Here is a 19,412-nt window from a genome sequence, read left to right on the forward strand (position 1 = left end):
ATATAAAATATATGTCTCTGAGTATAACATTTAACTGTGTAATTTTTATTTTGACATAACGAAAATTTGTTATTTAACAACAAATTTAGAGCGCTGGATCGTATATTTATCTCGCGCTTCGCGCTCGATTATGTATTTACCTCGCGCGTCGCGCTCGGTCTTTACATTTTCGCATATTCTTGCGCAAACCTTTTAAAATTAAGACTCAAAACATCTACCAGTGTAATTTTGTGATTGTGAATTCTCTTTTGTTAAAAGAGTTTAGCTCGAGAGTTTGAGCGCATCTACGGCACGCGACTGATGACTATCGCACTCCACGCTCGGTCTTTGTATTTCTCCCGCATTCGTGCACAGACCTTTTAAAATCAAAGTTCAACGGACCGACAACTTTACTTTTGTGAGTGTGAACTCTCTTTTGTTAATGCTCTTTCGGCTTTAACAAACACATCGATTTTCCGATACTTTCGAGTTTACTTACATTAAATTTCCATTTGTGAAATTCATGAATGGATTATAATGAGACTCATCGTGTACCGATCGGGCACCGATGGGGCACCGATCGGGTTTCCTAATGGGTGTCCCGACCTGGTCCCGATCTGGGCGTGTGTTTAATCTGCGGCCTGGCCCTGACCATTCCCGATCGGGACCCTACCTGGACTGGTCTGGCACCGATCGGGGCCATACCGAGATTTCTGCACGGGTTTTAGAGGAACAACTTTTTTCTGTTAATTTTATTTCGCACTTTCGTAGTTTTTTCAACAAAAAATTAATATTTTTTTTTTTTAATGTTATTTTTTACGACTAAAGGAAAAACTACGTGTCCTATCAAAAATTATAGCTCTTTTTTGGATAAACAATTTTTGTCTCATTTTTTTCATAGTTTGTGTCGTTAGTCCAAAAAATTTTAATTTTTTAGTTTTTAATGTTGTTTTTTACGACTATAAACAAAAACTAGGCGTCTTATATAAAAGTGATTTATTACAAATTTGAAGGTCTTCACAAGGCGCGTAATTTTAGCATAATAATTTTTTGCGTATCTTGCATAGTTTGACCAAAAAATGGATTTTTTGGATTTTTCATTATTTTTGGTAAGATGAAATTACAAATTTGTAACTTTTCGATCAAATTATTAGAAAAGCTGTTATGATAATCTCGTAGGTCTTTCGAAAATCAACGTTTTTCTTCTCTTGACTTTTTTCATATCATGCGTCACTTGGCTTAAAATGTTCATTTCAGTTTTTTTTTTTTAATTTTGAAAATGCTATAACTCTGATAATTTTCTTTTCATAGAAAAATGTCATCAGGATAAATTGTTTTTGATTTTCTGAGTTCTATGAACAGCCGTACATAGAATTTTGAAGTCCTAAAAAAATTTGGTTCCAAAAATTTAAAAAATGCGCTCACTTTTTGAATTTTGATCTAAAATAGCTGATTTACGAACTTGTTCTTTCTTTTCAGGCTTTAAAAAAGTGTGCCAAAGCAGCATCCAATCTGGTTAATTTTTCGAAAGTTATCGTGCGTACAGTAGACAGACAGACAGACATAAAACTAATACCTTCTAATCAGGATGAAAATGTAATAAGTACAAATAATTTAACAGTGGGTTAGAGTAACATAAATTTTTAATAATGTTATACATTTATTAATTAACAAAAGTCATTTTTTCGAGATTTGCAATGATTAGCTAATTTTTACCCATAGATTTTGTAAAAAGTATTTTAGCAAATGTTGTGCGCTTACAATAATTTTAGAATAGCTAATAAATGTAAATTATTTAAACAGTTTTTATAAGCAAATGCACATTGTTACCATTTTTTAATGAAAAGGCTTGATTTTGTTTTGCGTCATCAACTTTAGATGTTTTCCCTAAGTCTCCTTGCCATCATATTTTTCATAGTGACCAAAAGATGTTTATTATTTAAACAATTTTGATAAATAAAAGCGCATTTCAACCATTTTGGACAAAAATTCTTAATGAGTCGTAATTTTTTTTATGTTTGGAAAAACTTCTGGCAGAAGTTTACACGGTGGAACCTTGGGCTTATTTACACAGAAATTTATTGTTCAAGCTTCAACGCATTATCCATAAAAAGAGATATATAATCTAAAAACCCCAAAACCAAAAAAATCTTGACTCAAAATTAATTGGACTTGAAAAAAATAAAATCCAATTGTCTAATAAATCAGTCGAATGTAGAAAATATGACCCATACATGTCATAACTCATTAACCTTAAATCTGTAAACTTCAAACCAACAATTGTTACGAATTGTTTTGAATTAATTCCGCAAAAGAAAACAAGATTTTTGATAAAAATGGTCAAAATGTGCATTTGTTTATAAAAATTGTTTAAATAACAAACATTTTTTTGTTAATATGATAAATATGATAGTAAGGAGACTTAGGCTAAGCATTTTAAGTTGATTCGAAAAAATAAGCCTTTTTGTCAAGAAATAGTCAAAATATGCATTTGTTTATAAAAATTGTTAAAATAATTAACATTTTTTGGTCACTATGAAAAATATGATAGCAAGGAGTCTCAGGAACAACATATCAAATTGATTCCGCAAAAAATAAGCCTTTTTATTAAAAAATGGCCAAAATGTGCATTTGTTTAGACAAATTGTTTAAATAATAAATATTCTTTGGTCACTATGAAAAACATGATAGCATGGAGTCTTAGGCCAAGCATTTTAAGTTGTCTTCGAAAAAAACAAACCTTTTCATTATAAAATTGTCAAAATGTGCATTTTTTTATTAAAATTGATTAAATAATAAACATTTTTTGGTTACTATGAATAATATGATAGCAATGACTCTTGGGAAAGATATGTTAAGTTGATTCTGTGAAAAAAACAAGCCCTTTCATCACAAAATGGTCAAAATGTACATTTGTTTATAAACATTTTTAAATAATAAAAATTTTGTGGTCACTATAAAAAATATGGTAGCAAGGACTTTTAGAAAAAACATGTTAAGTTGAATCCGTAAAAACCCAAGCCTTTTCATCACAAAATGGTCAAAATGTGCATTTGTTTATAATAATTGTTTAAATAATAAATTTTTTTGGCCACTATGAAAAATATTATATAAAGGTGACTTAGGCTAAATATTTGAAGTTAATTGCGAAAAAAGTCAAGCCTTTTTATCATAAAATGGTCTATATATGCATTTGTTTACAAAAATTGTTGAAATAATTAACATTTCTTGGTCACTATGAAAAACATGATAGAAAGGAGTTTTACGAGCAACATTTTAAGTTGATTCCACTAAAAAACAAACCTTTTTATTAAAAAATGGTCAAAATATGCATTTGTTTATAAACATTTTTTTAATAATAAACATTTGTTGGTTACTATGAAAAGCATGATAGCAAGGAGTCTTTGTCTAAAAGTTTTAAGCTGATTACGTAAAAAAGTCAAGCCTTTTCATCTCAAAAATGATGAAAATGGGCATTTGTTTATAAAAATTGTTTGAATAATTAGCAATCATTAGCTATTCTTAACTTATTGTAAGCGTACAACATTATGTGAGATACTTCATAAAAGAATTAGCTAATCATTACAAATCACGAAAACATGACTTTTGTTAATTAATTTGTTTAAAACATTTTTAAAAAAATGGTTTTTTACTCCAACTCACTAATCAATTATTTATAGTTAGTTTTGACATTCATGTACGACATTTTTTAATGAATTTTAAAGTCTTAGAAAAAATGGTATAATGGAAAAGTTCAGCAACAAAATTTGTAGGTTTGTTGTTAAATAACAAATTTCTGTTAAGTCAAAATGAAATTGCACATTTAAATCTTATACCTGCAAGTCTAACGGTAAATTTAAAAAAATTTAAAGAAAAATCCGTTAGGAATTGCACTCTTAGTCCATTTTTTTCCAAAAAGGTGTTTAGGCAGGAGTTTGACTAAACATAATTTTTGTAGACGAAAGTAAGTGAATCCTTTAAGACTTCTTGAAAATCCTTAAATTTCACCAACTTTTTTTTTAAATCCCTTCAAATTCTTTGCAATTAAAAATAAAAAAGACAAAAAATATTATTTTGGTTATTGGACCAAATTATTAGAAATTTCATTAATTTGATTATTGGAAGTTAATAGGATTTTTAATTTGTATTTTAAATTAAATTAAATTTCTTAAATTTTGATTTTCAATCAGGAACAATCCGAACCAAATTCTTAATCCAAATGAATCCGAACTTTGATTGGTGTCAAAATCTAACAAGGGACCGTACTTAAATTACATAACAGCTAAATAGGGGGATAGGGGTCGAGACATCTCGTTAAGCAAATCTTTCTCCTGAATATTATCTTTTTAATTATAAATTTTCTTATTTGTTTAAAAATTTAACAATTTTCCCAAAAAGAAGCCCTTTTTGGCTAAAAATGGAACTAATTTGTTAAAAATTCATTTTTTTTAGCTTAAAAATCCTTCTCTTTTCGTGGAACATTAAGCTTTCGTATAAAATTCATATTTTGTCGCTGAAAAGTCAACTGAAATGTTTTTCCCATAAGAACCATTTTTTCTGAAACTTTGTCTTTTTGATTTCAGAATTCACCTGTTTTAGTACAATTTTCATTTAACTTGGAAAAAATGCAACTGTTTGGTTGACAATTTAACAATCTTTGTTGAAATGTTGTCTTTTTGATTTTAAAATTCACCTGCTTCAGCTGAAATTACATATTTTCGGGTAAAAATGCAACTATTGGGTAGAAAATTCTAATTTTTTTGGTGAAAAGTCAAACTTTTTTTTTTAAATTAGCTTGTTTGAAAAAATTCATAATTTTTGTTTAAATTTAATATTTTGGTGTTGAAAAGAGAACTAAAATCTTTTATGGATAAAAATTCAATTTATCTTTATTGGGAAAAAATGCAAATGTTTGGTTGACAATTACAATATTTTTTTTAAATACATAATTTTAAGTTGAAAATTTTACTGTTTTGTTACTTCTCAACTTTTTCATAGTAAATTTATTTTTTGTTTAAAATTTAAATTTTTTGTTGAAAAATGAACTGACTCTTTTCTGGGTGAAAGTTTAACTTGCAACAATTTGTCATTTTTTAGTAAAAATTCATCTGTGTCAGTACAAATTTCATATTTCTTTGATGAAATTAAAAATGCAACTATTTGGTATGGGATTCGACTATTTTGTTGTATTTTCATCATTTTTGGTTGAAAAATTCATATTTTTATCGTAAAAAGTTAATTTAAATATTTTTTAACCGAAAAATCTACTATTTTTTCTTAATTTATGGTTTTGATTTAAAAATTCATCTGTTTTAGAAAAAATATAATTTTTTAAAGGCTTTGGCGGATTCAATTTCTTAAGGAATCTTTTTTTCTTAAAGACTTATAGTTTTTATTGAAAATTAATTTCTTTGTTTGAAAGTTTAACTATTTTTATAAAAATTAATTTTTTAAATTGATAATTTAACTACTTGGGTAAAATTAAACTAAATTATTAAAATTTTCATTTTTAATTGAAGGCTTATGTGTTTGGTTGAAAATTTAACTTTTTAATCGAAAACCAGGGAAAACCATTTAAACTAAACCAGGGCCAAATTATGCATTTGTTTATCACATTTTTTAACAAAAATTACTAATTGCTTAGTATTATTAAAAAAAACTATAGAGAGCTACTAGCAAGACATTAGAAACTTAATTCTCTGAAAAAACTAAATCTATTTCTTGAAAAATGGCAAAATAATCAATTTGTTCATTTAATTTTTTTGAACAAATATAAATTTCTTTTAATAACCAAGTATCATATTAAGAGGTATTTTTAACATAGCTAAAGTTAATTTAAAAAACAAATTGCTTTCTTTGAAAAATTACAATATTATGCATTTGTTAATTAATTTTTTTCAAACAAATAACGCTAATTGTCTGAAATCAAAGTATTGCACAAGATAGCTATAAGAAAGATATTTATTGTCCTTTCTGTTTAAAAAAATCAATTTGAAAATGACGAATGTGTGCATTTGTTTAAATAATTAACAAGTGGTCTCTATTTGTTTATAAGTTATATCGCAATTTTTTGTCTTCAGATTTTCACTTCAAAACATACATCTGAAGTATCTATATATCATTTTTACTAAAAATCTAACTTTTGTTGATTAATTTGTTTTTCAAAATTATAATTTTTTTTAAATATCTGATACTGCTGCACAACATTCAAGAAAAGTTTCCCCGCTGTTGAATAAAAAAAATTCTAAAACTTTTTAAAAAATGTGCCGCGACATCTTTGCCGCGACATACGCAAGCTTTAATTTAAAAAAAAATCAAACTCGGTCGAATAGTTTAGGATAAAAGTTAATTTGTCCACGGACACCTTATTTGGACTCACTGTGCCACGGCACGCGCGACATGGGCGACGTGCGCTGAGTCTGAGCGAAAAAAAACAATAACTTGAGACTCGATGAAAGTTTTCATGTTTTTCTTTTTTCGTGTAATGCCTTATGAATTAAAGATTGATATTCTATGATAAAAATAAAGACTTAGGTAGAGAAATTATACTTATTTTTATTTGTTTAAATAAATTGTTTATATTTTCAACAAATTACGCTTATCGTAAAAATAAAAAATTCTGTATCGAAAGAATGTCCACTTTAAAATTACCATCTTAAAAAATTAGCAAAATACATCTAACAAATCGATAGCAAATAAATAATGATTAAATTCATACAGAAAAATGTTATTAAAAATAACTTTAGTAAAACTTCGAATTTCAACAAACCGCTCAAATGGTATTTTTCATTCATCATCGGGAACCAAATAAAGTAATTTCTGCGGAAAAAACTAGACCATCAAAAAATAGGTGGCTCACTTGGCCAATTTTGACAGATTGATATATACTGAATTTTCAATCCAAATGAATCCGAATGAATCCGAGTTCTTATTGACCGATTTTCATCGAACGAATTTGAGAACTTTTTTCGGATTTGTTTAGATAGATTCGGATTAGTTCGGATACAGATTTCGGAATGATTCGGATTGTTTCGAGACTTTCGTCTGGTAAGGTCTTGTTGTATTTTTTTAATTTCCCTTAAAAACAAAATAATGCAGGCATCTCGGTACTGAAAAAGGTCATTTCACCGAATTAAGTACGTGATGCGTTTTTTCTTTTTTCTTACATTCTCATCTTTCGTTTTTCTCAAATGTCCACGTTTTGAGACCCCCTGAATCCGAAAAGCAGGTTTTTATGAATGTGTATGTCTTTATGTATGATTGTCTGTTTGTTTGTCTGTCTGTTTATCTCTCTGTTTATCTGTCTGTTAATCTGTCTATCTGTTTGCCTGTCTGTCCGTATGTCTGTTTGTCTGTCTGCCTGTCTGTCTGTTTGCTTGTGTGTTTGTATATCTGTTTGTATATCTGTCTGTCTGTTTATCTGTCTGTTTGTCTCTTTGTTTGATGGCCGGTCTGTTTTTCTGCATGCTTGTCTGTCTGTTTGTCTGTCTGATTGTCTGCCTGTCTGCCTGTTTTTCTATCTGTCCTTAAGTCTTTCTGTTTGTCTGTCTGTTTGTATGTCTGTTTTTCTGTCTGTTATCGTGCGTATGTCTGTTTGTCTATATGTACGATTGTCTGTTTTTTTGTATGTTTGTTTGTCTGTTTGCCTGGCTATCTGTTTGTCTGCCTGTTTCTCTGTTTATTTGTCTGTCTGTTTGTTTGTATGTATGATTGTCTGTCTATATGTCTGTTTGTCTGTCTGATTGTCTGTCTGCCTGCCTGTTTTTATGTCTGTTGGTCAGTCTGTCTATTTATCTGTCTGTTTGTATGTCTGTTTTTCAGGCGGCTTGTTTTCGTTTGTCTGTCTGTTTATATGTATGATTGTATGTTTGTCTGTCTGTTTGTATGATTGTCTGTCTATCTGTCTGTTTGTCTTTCTGTTTGTCTGGCTGATATCGAAAAAACATGTCCGTGGACGGATGTCCGATCAGTGCATTTGTTTGTTAAATTCATTTTGAAAAGTTCTAAAATTTATCAAGAAATTATTAATGTTGCTGAATTTAGTATAAAAGATACTCCAATAGTGCATTTGTTTATTGAAATTGTTTTTAAAAATCATTATATTCATCAATAATTAATAAAATATTAAAAAGTTATGAATTTTGCTGAAATTGTTGTTACGTTCCCGACTGAAAGATATAGCTTTGAAAAACGTGCATTTTTCAGCCAAACCGCTACAAATAATGCATTTGTTTATTAAATTTGTTTAAGAATATCATAATCTTAATGAAGAAATGATTAAGTTTTCTTAAATCAGCATAAAGTTCCTAATTAAAAAAATTTCATCGAAAAAAAGGAAGTTTTCTATTAAAAAATACTTTTGTTTAAAACAAACATATTTATAATTGATCAATTAGTTATACGTTTTTCTAAAATTGTCATAAAGTTTCCAACTGAAAGAACTAGCTTCAAAACTGTAACCAAATGCATTTATTTATCATTATTGATAAAAAAATAATAAAATTTATCAACTAGTTATGAATTTTGCTGAAATTGTCATGAAATTTTCAACTGAAGGGTCTAGCACCGAAAAAAAAGAGTTTTTCGGTCGCAAAATGCTCAAATAATGTATTTGTTTATTGAATTTGTTACACAATCATAAAATTTATCATCGAAAAAAAATTTTTTTTTGACGACGAATGCATGAATAATGCATTTGTTTATTAAATTTGTTTGAAAAAACTTATCAAATAGTGAGGGATGTTGCAAAAATTATCATGAAGTTCCCAATTGAAAGGACTGACCTTGAAAAAAAACGAGTTTTCCGTCGAAAAATGCTCAAATAATATATTTGTTTATTAAATTAGTTAAAAAATCATAAAATTTAACAACAAATTATAAAATTTTATAAATTATCATGAGGTTCCTTATTTAAAAAAATTAACGTCGAAAGAGAGAAATTTTTCTGACGACAAATGCCTGAATAATGCAATTGTTTATTAAATTTGTTAACATAAAAGTTTATAAAATAGTAATGGATGTTGCTAAAATTATCATGATGTTCCTAATTAAATGGACTGTCATTAAAAAAAGCGAGTTTTCCCGTTGACAAATGACCAAATAATGCATTTGCTTATTAAATTTGTTATAAACATCATAAAATTTATCAACGAATTATAAATTTTTCTGAAATTATCATGAAGTTCCTAATTTTAAAAAATTGACATAGAAAAAAATGCTGACGACATACGCCTGAATAATGCATTTGTTTATTAAATTTGTTTAAAAAAATAATTTTGCAAATATTGATGGATGTTGCTAAGATTATCATGAAGTTCCCAATTGAAAGGAATGGCATTGAAAAAAACGAGTTGTACCGTCGATAAATGCCCACATAATGCATTTGTTTCTTAAATTTGTTAAAAATAATCATAAAATTTATCCTAAAATTGTTAATTTTTCTGAAAGTTTAATGAGGTTTCTAATTTTTAAAAATTAACATCGAGAAAAACGAATTTTTCTGACGAAAAATGCCTGAATACTGCATTTGTTTATTAAATTAAAAAAAAATTGTCAAATACTGATGAATGTTGCTAAAATTATAATGAAGTTCCCAATTCAAAGGGATGGCATTAAAAAAAAATCGAATTTTTCCGTCGACAATTTTAAACAAATTTACAACGAAAAAAAACGAATTTTTCTGGCCACAAATGCCTGAATAATCCATTTGTTTAATACATTTATTTATAATATTAACAAGAATAGCCTTGAGAGAAATTTTTCTATTAAAATATTGTATTTATTCAAATTTCTTGCAATATAACTTAAAAAAGTTAAATTATTGAAAATTATAGAAAACACATTTTCAATAAATAATTTGTTTATAAGATTTTGTTTTGTTTATTGTATCATGATGAAATATCTTTGTATAATATAAATCTGTGAAACGCCGGCGATAACAACAATTTTCCTATTATTGACGAGCACCGGGAACGTAACATATAGACAAAATGGCAATTTTTTGCGCCAAATTTAATTATTTGTGAAAAGTTTGAAAAACTGAATTAAAAATCAGGTTTGACAACTTGCTTTGAAATTTCACCAGTTCTAAAAAAAAAATTCAAATCGGTCCACAGGTCCAGCCAAATTCGTATTTTGACCCAAAAAATGTACTTTTGCCCTACTGTGCGATACCCAACCGAAAGTGTAAGGGTTTCTACTTGGGGCTACGAACCCTAAAAATAAAAGAAAGATACTAGAATGTCACCCTCATTTTTACTGATGATTCCAAGACAGAAATTGGAATTGACAGTACTATCTAGACCAATAATCTAAATCTCGGTTTCAGTTTTTCTGGAAATTGCAGCATCTTCTCAACTGAGATAACTGCTCTAGTTAAAGCGTATGAGATATGTTAAACCCTTAGAGGAAATAGCTACCGAATCTGTAGTGAATTACTTAGGAGCCTCTTAAACATTCAAATAAAAGCTCCCAAGACCTAAGAATCCAGAAAATCCAGAAAATATAGACGGAATGCATTTAAAACAACAGTTTACTGTTATCACGTAAATACTTGTTTATTAGGGTGGCTCAAAAACGCTTTTTTAGAGGGCAACGATCCCCCCAATTTCATTTCAAACCCGAAAAAAGAAATTCCCTATTTTTTATTTTATTTTAGCAGGCGTAAAATTCATGGGGAAAAATCCCTTTTTCAGTTTTTGGATTAATTTCTTAGATTTTGAAAAAATGTGACGGGAGAGTGTAAGGGCCTGTTGAGAATTATCCAATGAAGAATTTCCTGTATCAGACATATGGGTACACCCCTAACACACCCCCGCGAGTGCCTGAAAATTACCCTTAAAACAAAAAATGTCAATTCTTCATGAAATCGACCTTTTAAGCACTGTAGTGTTGCTTGTTTTTTACTTAAAATTATGACTATTGGTCTAGTGAAATATTTATTATCATTGGTTAATTAATTATTAATTATTTAAACAAATGTAATTTTTTCAATTTCTTTCTATTTGCCCCCTTTCTTCAAATTATTACTATTAGTCTAGAGGAATATTTAACAATATTAGTTTATTAATTTTTAATTGTTTAAACAAATGTAATTTGTTTAAATTTTTTGTTTGAAAATTTGTTTTTCCCTAAAAATTATCACTATTGGTCTAGTGCAATATTTAATAACATTAGTTCATTCATTTCAAATTATTTAAACAAATGGAATTTGTTTGAATAATTTCCTTTCGATTTTTTTTTTAATAAAAATTCAGAAAAATAAAATAATCAAGCAAAGTTGATAAGTATTCCACCGAAGAAATATTAATAAATTTTATGCAAGGATATTTTAACATATTCCATTTGTTTAAATAATTGAAAATTAATGAAATAATGTTAATAAATATTCCACTAGACCGATAGTAATAATCTTTAGAGAAAAAGAATTCAAAGAAATTGTTTAAACAAATTCTATTAGTTTAAAGAATAAAGTATGAATAAGCCAATGTTATTAAATATTCCACTAGGCTAATAGTAATAATTTTTAGGGGGAAAACGAATTTTCGAGAAAAAAAAATGTAAACAAATTTCATTTATTTCAATGATTGAAAATTAAGTAACGAATGATGATAAATATTCCACTAGACAAATATTAATAATTCTAATTAAAAAAAAGACGAGAATAAATTGTTCAAAAGGTCGATTTTATGAAGAATTGACATTTTTTGTCTTAAGGATAGTTTTCAGGTACTCGTGGGGGTGTGTTAGGGGTGTCAAATCCATTTGTCTGATTAATGAAATTCTTTGTTTGATAATTCTCTACAGGCCCCCATACTTTGCTGTCATATTTTTTCAAACCCTAAAAAATTATTTCGAAAACTCAAAAAAGTGATTTTTCCACATGCAGTTTATATGGGAAACTTAAGTCAAAACCGGCACCTGTTTAAATAAAAAAAATTTGGAATTTCTTTTTTTTTGGATTTGTAATAAAATGAGGGGGGTGGTCGTTGCCCTCTAGCATGCAAAAAAATTTTCCCCTGCATTTTTGGACCGTCCTATTGCTCATCAAAGTATCAGGGGTAACAAATAGGATAACAAATAGGATGACAAATAGGGAGTCATCGCAGGTCAGATGGTATAATATAATATACAACAAAAATTGATGAACAAATTATTTGTTGATAGCATTTTTTTAAGGATTTTCCATAATTTTATGTTTTTGAAATTATATTGCAAACTGTTTAGATACAAACAATATATTAATACAATTTTTTGTTGACATTATTATTGTTAATATTTTAAACGAATATAAAAAACAACTTGCATTAATCAAGTATTTCTTAACAGAAAACTTTGTTTTCTTCAATGACATTTTTATAATTAGTAGCTTTACGCTAATTTAAGAAAACATTATAATTTCTTGATTAATCTTATGATTTTTTAAAACAAATTTAATAAACAAATGCATAGATAAGGCATTTTTCGAAACAAAAATTCTTTTTTTTTAGAAAAATTTTTTAAATATGAACTTTATGATAATTTCAGAAAAAATAAATTATTTTTATTGATTAATTTCATGATCTTTTAAAATAATTTAAATAAACAAATGCATATAAAAGCCATTTGTCGGCAGAAAAGTTCGGTTTTTTCAATGTTAGATGTTTCAGCTCGGAACTTTTTGACATTTTGAAAAATATACATAAATAGTTGATTAATTTGAGGATTTTTTAAACAAATGAATAGTTAAGGCATTTGTCGAAAGAAAAACTAGTTTAAAAAAAAATTGTTTAATTAGGAACTTCATGATAATTTCAGAAAAAATGCACGATTTATTCATCAATTGCATGATTTTTTAAAACAATTTTAATTAACAAATGCATTTTTTGACAGAAAACTTAGTTTTTTTCGATATCGCTTTTTTTAATTAGGAGCCTTATGCTAATGTTAGAAAACTTGATAATTTGTTGATTAATCTTATAGTTTTTTAAAACAAATGCATTATTCGGGCATTTGTCGGCATAAAAAATTGGATCTTTCAATCTTAGACGTTTCAGTTGGAAATTTTTAGACAATTTTAACAATATACATAAATAGTTAATTAATTTTAGGATTTTTAAAAAATGCATAGCTAAGGCATTTGTCAAAAGAAAAATTCGTTTTTTTAACTCTTTTAATTAGGAACTTCATGATAATTTCAGAAAGAATTCACCATTCATTTATCAATTAAATTTAATTTAATTTAAAAAATGCCTTATTCTGGGATTTGTCTGCAGATAAGTTAGGGTTTTCCAATGCTACACCTTTCAGTTGGGAATTTCATGACAATTTTAGAAAAAATCATTAACTAGTAGATAAATTTTTTGATTTTTCAAACGATTTTAATAAATAAATGCATTTTTGGACAGGAAACTTCGTTTTCTTTCGATTTCATTTTTTTATTTAGGAACGTTATTCTTATTTTAAAACACTTCATAATTTGTTGATTAATCTTATGATTATTCTGAACAAATTTAATAAACAAACTCATTATTCTTGCATTTGTCGGCAGAAAAATACGATTTTTTCAAAGCTAGTCCTTTCAGCTGGGAACTTCATGACAATTTCAGCAAAATTCATTAATATTTGATAAATTTATAGATTTTTTAAACAAATGCATTAATCAGGCAATGTTCGACAGAAAAATTGTTTTTTTAATGTTATTTTTTAATTAGGAGCTTTATGCTTTTTTTAAATAGAATTTAATAATTTGTTAATTAATCTTATAAATTTTTTAACAATTTTGATAAGTAAATGCATGATTCGGACATTAGTCAACGTAAAAATTCGTCTTTTGAATGCCAGTCCTATCAGTTGGGAACTTTATGAAAATTTCTGAAGCATTGATAAATAGTTGATAAATTTTATGATGATTTAAAAAAATTTAATAAACACATGCATAGATAAGGAATTTGTCCAAAGAAAAATTCGTTTCTCTCGATTACGACTTTTTAAATTGGAAACTGCAGGATAATTTTAGAAAAAATACTCAATTAATTAAATAATGTTATAATTTTTTCAAACAAATTTAATAAACAAATGCATAATTCAAGCATTTTTCGGCAAAAAATTAGTGTTTTTTTAATGAGAAGTTTTTTAGCAAGGAATTTCATTATAATTTCCGAAAAAAATCATAAAACCCTAATCAATTTTATGACGCTTTTAAACAATTTTAATAAACAAATGCACTATTTGGGTATCTGCCCAAACAATTTTTTTTAATGTCAGTCTTCTTACTAGGGAAATTCATAATGATTTCAGCAAAATTCATAACTAGTTAATAAATTTTATATTTTAATAAAAACAAATTTAATAAACAAATTCACTATCCTGAAGCTGCAGACTTTTAAAAAGAATTAAAGTCATGGGGAAGTTTAGCTTAAAAAATAAGACTGAAAAAAAACAATTTTTGTCGACAGATGTCCAAATAATCCATTTGTTTATTTAAATTATTTAAAAAAATCATAGAATTTATTAACTAGTTATATATGTTGCTGAAATTGTTATAAATCACCCAACTGAAAGAATTTTCATGAAATAAACAAATTTTAGCTTATAAATTCCCGAATCATCAAACAAATTTAATAAACAAATGCATTGTTCGAGCACTTATCGACGGAAAAATTCGTTTTTTTCCATGCCAGTCCTTTCAGTTGGTAACTTTATGATAATTTCAGCAGCAGCCATCCCTATTTCATAATTTTTTTTTTTTCAAACAAATTTAATAAACTAATGCATTATTCGGGCATCTGTTGACGAAAAATTCTTTTTTTTTCGATATGAGTCCTTTTAATCGAGAACTTTATATTAATTCCTGCAACATTTATTATTAGTGGAATAATTTTATTAAATTTGTTTAATAAAAACCTTAAATTTATCAACTGATTATAAATGTTACTGAAGTTATCGTAAAGTTCCGAATTAAAAGGACTGATATCTAAAACAAAACGAGTTTTTCCGTCGATAAGTGCACGAATAATGCATTTTTTATTCATTTGTTTTTTTAAATTATAAAATTACTGGCTGTCAGTAGCTTGAGAGTACCCTGTAGGAATCCCGCAGGGGCCCTTCTCTTTAATTGAATTGTAGGCGGATTGACCCCACTAGAACCCTACTAGAAAATCTGGTAGGGCCCCCTTGGCCTCAGCTTTACGTTCTAAATGGGGCCGTGGCTAGTTCCTCTCATCAGAGCCCGATCAGAGATCGGGAAAACTAGTCAGAGCCCCACTAGAGCCCTTTCAAAATGTCTGCATGGGACGTGTTTGGTTCTCAAAGCAGGAAATGAGGCCGAATGCGTGTGCAGAGAGCTTTGCTTCCCTCGATTGGTGTTCTACCCCACACTCTACAGTTTCTAATGAATCCTATAGTACAGTTCCTAATGAACCTGGAAGTTGATGGGACTATAAGCATTCAATTAATAAACAGGACGACCTACTTGCAAGGTCTGACGTCACAAATTAATTGCAACAAATGGTACCATTTAATAAAAACTGTTGAATTTAAGAGAAACGAAAAGTTGCTTATCTCCATAATCAACCCCAACCGTCCAACCTGAAAGACCCTCAAGATCAATATCAAGTAGTTCTCGCTCAAATACGAATGGGACATACGAAATTCACCCATAAACACATGCTTGAAAAATCCAATCCTCCCCAATTCATTAATGCAATGTCACGATCAATGTGGAACATCTGATTGGTGAGTGCAGGAAATAGAGTAGGGTAGTGGAAATTTATTTTTATTTGAATTTTCATGAATATTGATAATAAATTTGTTCGAATCTACAAAAATAATGTTTTAAATTATATTCAGAGGTTCCGTGAGCTCCATGAAACTTAGCAAGTATTTCTGATCAGAATAAAAAAACTTTTTTCTGAATGGTGTTCGGCATTGTCAATATTAGGCGAATTTGAGTTGAAACTGAAAGTTTCTCTTTAAAATTAGCAATTGGACATAAATCAAAAATTATTTTTTAAATATCAACCCTATAAGTGTGTTTATTATGGGAACTGAAAAAAATCATATAATTAAAAAATTTAGTTTTACAGGTTTTTGGGGCTAGTTATGATTTTTTTTTTAAATTTTCTCATAAATTGTTTAAACAATTTACTATTGTTTGTTTTTTAGCAACCTTCAATTAAAATTGAGTTAGACGGTTTTGATTTTTCCGAATTTTTCGACTTATTTACAACTTTTCAGTTTAATTAAGTCCACTGTATTTAACGCGACTAATTATTTAAATAATTTATTATTATTTATAATAATATTCGCTCAGAATGATGCAAAAATGGGCAGTTATTTCCAAAATTTTAACATTTCGCTCAGTTTTAAATTAGAGTGAGAAAATAAATAAATTAAGTAATTACCAATAATTGTTTGACAATTTATTATTATTCATAATGATATTTTTTTAAATAATTCTAGAAATATGTAGTTTTTTCCTATAATTTTCTACTTTTAGTTCACTTTTCAATTATAGGGGTTTAATTTACATTGAAAGTTGACAAAAGTAATTGTTTAAACAATGTATTATTGTTTTTAGAAATTTTTAAATTAAAATTGAATTGACAAGTTTCAGTTTTTCTGAATTTATCAACTTATTTTCAACTTTATAGTTAGATCAAGGCCGTGATCAATTAAATTTAACGGAACTGATTTTTAAAACAATTTATTCTTATTTACAATAATATTCTCTTGAAATAAAGCTAAAAATCGACCGCTTCTTCTAATATTTTTCACTTTTGGTCCATTTTTCACTTATTTTCACTTTACACTTAATTCAAGTTAACTACAGTAAATTCTTGAACAATTTATTATTGTTTAAGCAGTTTTCTTTTATAATTGAGACTGCTAGACACAGCTATTTTCATAATTTTTTAACTTATTCTCTACTTTTCAGGTACATTGAGTCAATTAAATTCAATGGATATAATTGTTGAAATAATTTATTATTATTTAAAATAATATTCTTTTAAAATAATGTCAAAATTAGGCAATTTTAAAAAAAAAGTTACTTCCGACCACTTTTCAATTATAAGCTGTTAGTATTTATTTTAATTTTAAAAATTATTGTTTAAACAATCTATTGTTGTCTTTTGTATCAATTTTCATTAAAAATTGAGTTAGAAAAGTGTGGTGTTTCCAAATTTTTCAACTTATTTTCCGCTTTGCAGTTAAATCAAGGCAATAGTCAATTACATTAAATGAAAATAATTGTTCAAAAAATATATCATTATTTATAATAATATTATTTTAGAATAATGCTGAAAACAGGCAGTATTTAAAAATAATTTACTACTTTTAGTTGCTTTTTGATTATACAGCGTTAGACATTATTTGAAATTAACAAAAATAATTGTTTGAACAATTTATTATTGTTTTTCTTAGAAATTTTAAATTAAAATTGAGTTAGAAAGTTGCGGTTTTTCCGAACTTTTCAACATATTTTTAACTTTTCAGTTACATCAACACAATAATCAATTAAATTTAACGGAACTAATTTTTAAAACAGTTTATTATTATTTGTAATAATATTCGCTTAGAAGAATCCCAAAAAGTAGGAAATTTTTCTAAAGTTTCCACTGTTGGACCACGTTTCAATTATAGGGTGTTAATAATTATTTCAGTTAACAAAAATAATTGTTTAAACCATTTATTATGGTTTTTTAGCAATTTGCAAATAAAATTCAGTTAGAAAGTTGTGTCTTTTCCAAATTTTTCATTTTATTTACCATTCTGCAGTAAGAACAAGGCAATAGTCAATTAAATTGAATACAAATAATTGTTTAAACATTATGCCATTATATATAATGATATCATTTTAGAATAATGCTGGAAGTAGGCATTTATTAAAATAATTTTTTAATTTTGGTCTACTTTTTAATTATACGGGGTTATTCATTATTTCAAGTTGACAAAAATAATTGTTTCAACAATTTATTATTGTTTTTTTAAAGAAATTTAGAATAAGAATTGAGTTAGAAAGTTGCGGTTTTTTCGAATTTTTCAACTTACTTGAAACTTTTGAATTAGATCAAGACAAAAATCAATTAAATTTAACGGGACTAATTTTTAAAATAATTTATTATTATTTATAATAAAATTTTGTTAAAATAATGCTAAAAATAAAAAGTTCTTTTTGCAATTTACCAGTTTTGAGCCACGTTTTAACTGTATTCAGGAAATTATTAATTTAGGTTGACAAAAATAATTGTTTAAACATTTTATTATTGTTCTAGAAATTTTCTATCATAATAGAGACTGAAAGTCCGCGTTTTTTCCGAAATTTTCAACTTATTGTCTAGTTTCCAGTTAAATCAAGGCAACTAAATTTAACAGAAATCCATTATTATTATTTATTATAATAGTTATTCAGAATAATTCTAAAAAAGGCAGTTTTTTTTTTACAAAATTCAGTTTTCTACTATTTTTAAATTAGAGTGAGGAAATAATTAATTCAAGTCAACGAAAAAAAATTGTTTTAAATATCTATAAATATTGTAATAATATTATTTTAGAATAATGCTGGAAATAGGCACTTTTTTCTATTATTTTCTACTTTTGGTTCTCTATTAAATTAAACGGGGTTAATAATTATTTGAAATTAACAAAAACGATTGTCTACACAATTTATTATTGTTTTTTAGAAATTTTCAATGGAAATTGAGTTAGAAAGTTTCGGTTTATTAATGCAAGCTATAAAAATAATAAATTTTTGCAAATATGCAAAAATTTTCTTCTGAAGAGTATGTTTTCAGTTATAAATTTTATGATTTAGTTTCAATTTAACTCTTTTCTTAAAAAGATCCTCTTTGATTGAAAATTCATATGGTTTGTTAAAAATGTTTAAAATTTATCTTTTGTTGCTGATAAGTCAACTGAAATCTTTTTTGGATGAAAACTATTTTTTCTGAAAAATGTATCTTTTTGATTTAAAAGTTTATCTTTTTCTGTATAAATGTTAAAATTATTTCCTATAAAATTTACTTTTTGTTTTAAATCCCTATTTTCTTGTTAAAAAGTCAATCAAAATCTTTTTCGATAAAAAAATCAACTATTTTTTTGAAAATTTGTGTTCTCGATTTAAAAATTCACCTTCCTTAGTAGAATTTTCGTTTTTTTTTTGACAAAAATTCAACTTTTTGATAAATATTTTAATATTTTCTCAAAGTTTTTTAATTCATCTGTTTTAGAAGAAATTTAATCTTTCCTGAATACAAATTCAGCTTCCGTTGAAAATTCCACTTTGTTTCAGAATTTTGTGTTGTTGATTAATAAAATTCAAGCTAATTTAGCAGAAATTACATGTTTCTTGGATAAAATTGCAACTAGTTGGTTACAAATTCAACAATTTTTATGAAGTCATACTTTTTAGTTCAAAACTCTGTTGGTTTGTTGAAGATTGAACTATTTCTTAA

The sequence above is a fragment of the Belonocnema kinseyi genome, chromosome 1 (genome assembly GCF_010883055.1).
Source record: "Belonocnema kinseyi isolate 2016_QV_RU_SX_M_011 chromosome 1, B_treatae_v1, whole genome shotgun sequence".
Lineage (NCBI taxonomy): Eukaryota > Metazoa > Arthropoda > Insecta > Hymenoptera > Cynipidae > Belonocnema > Belonocnema kinseyi.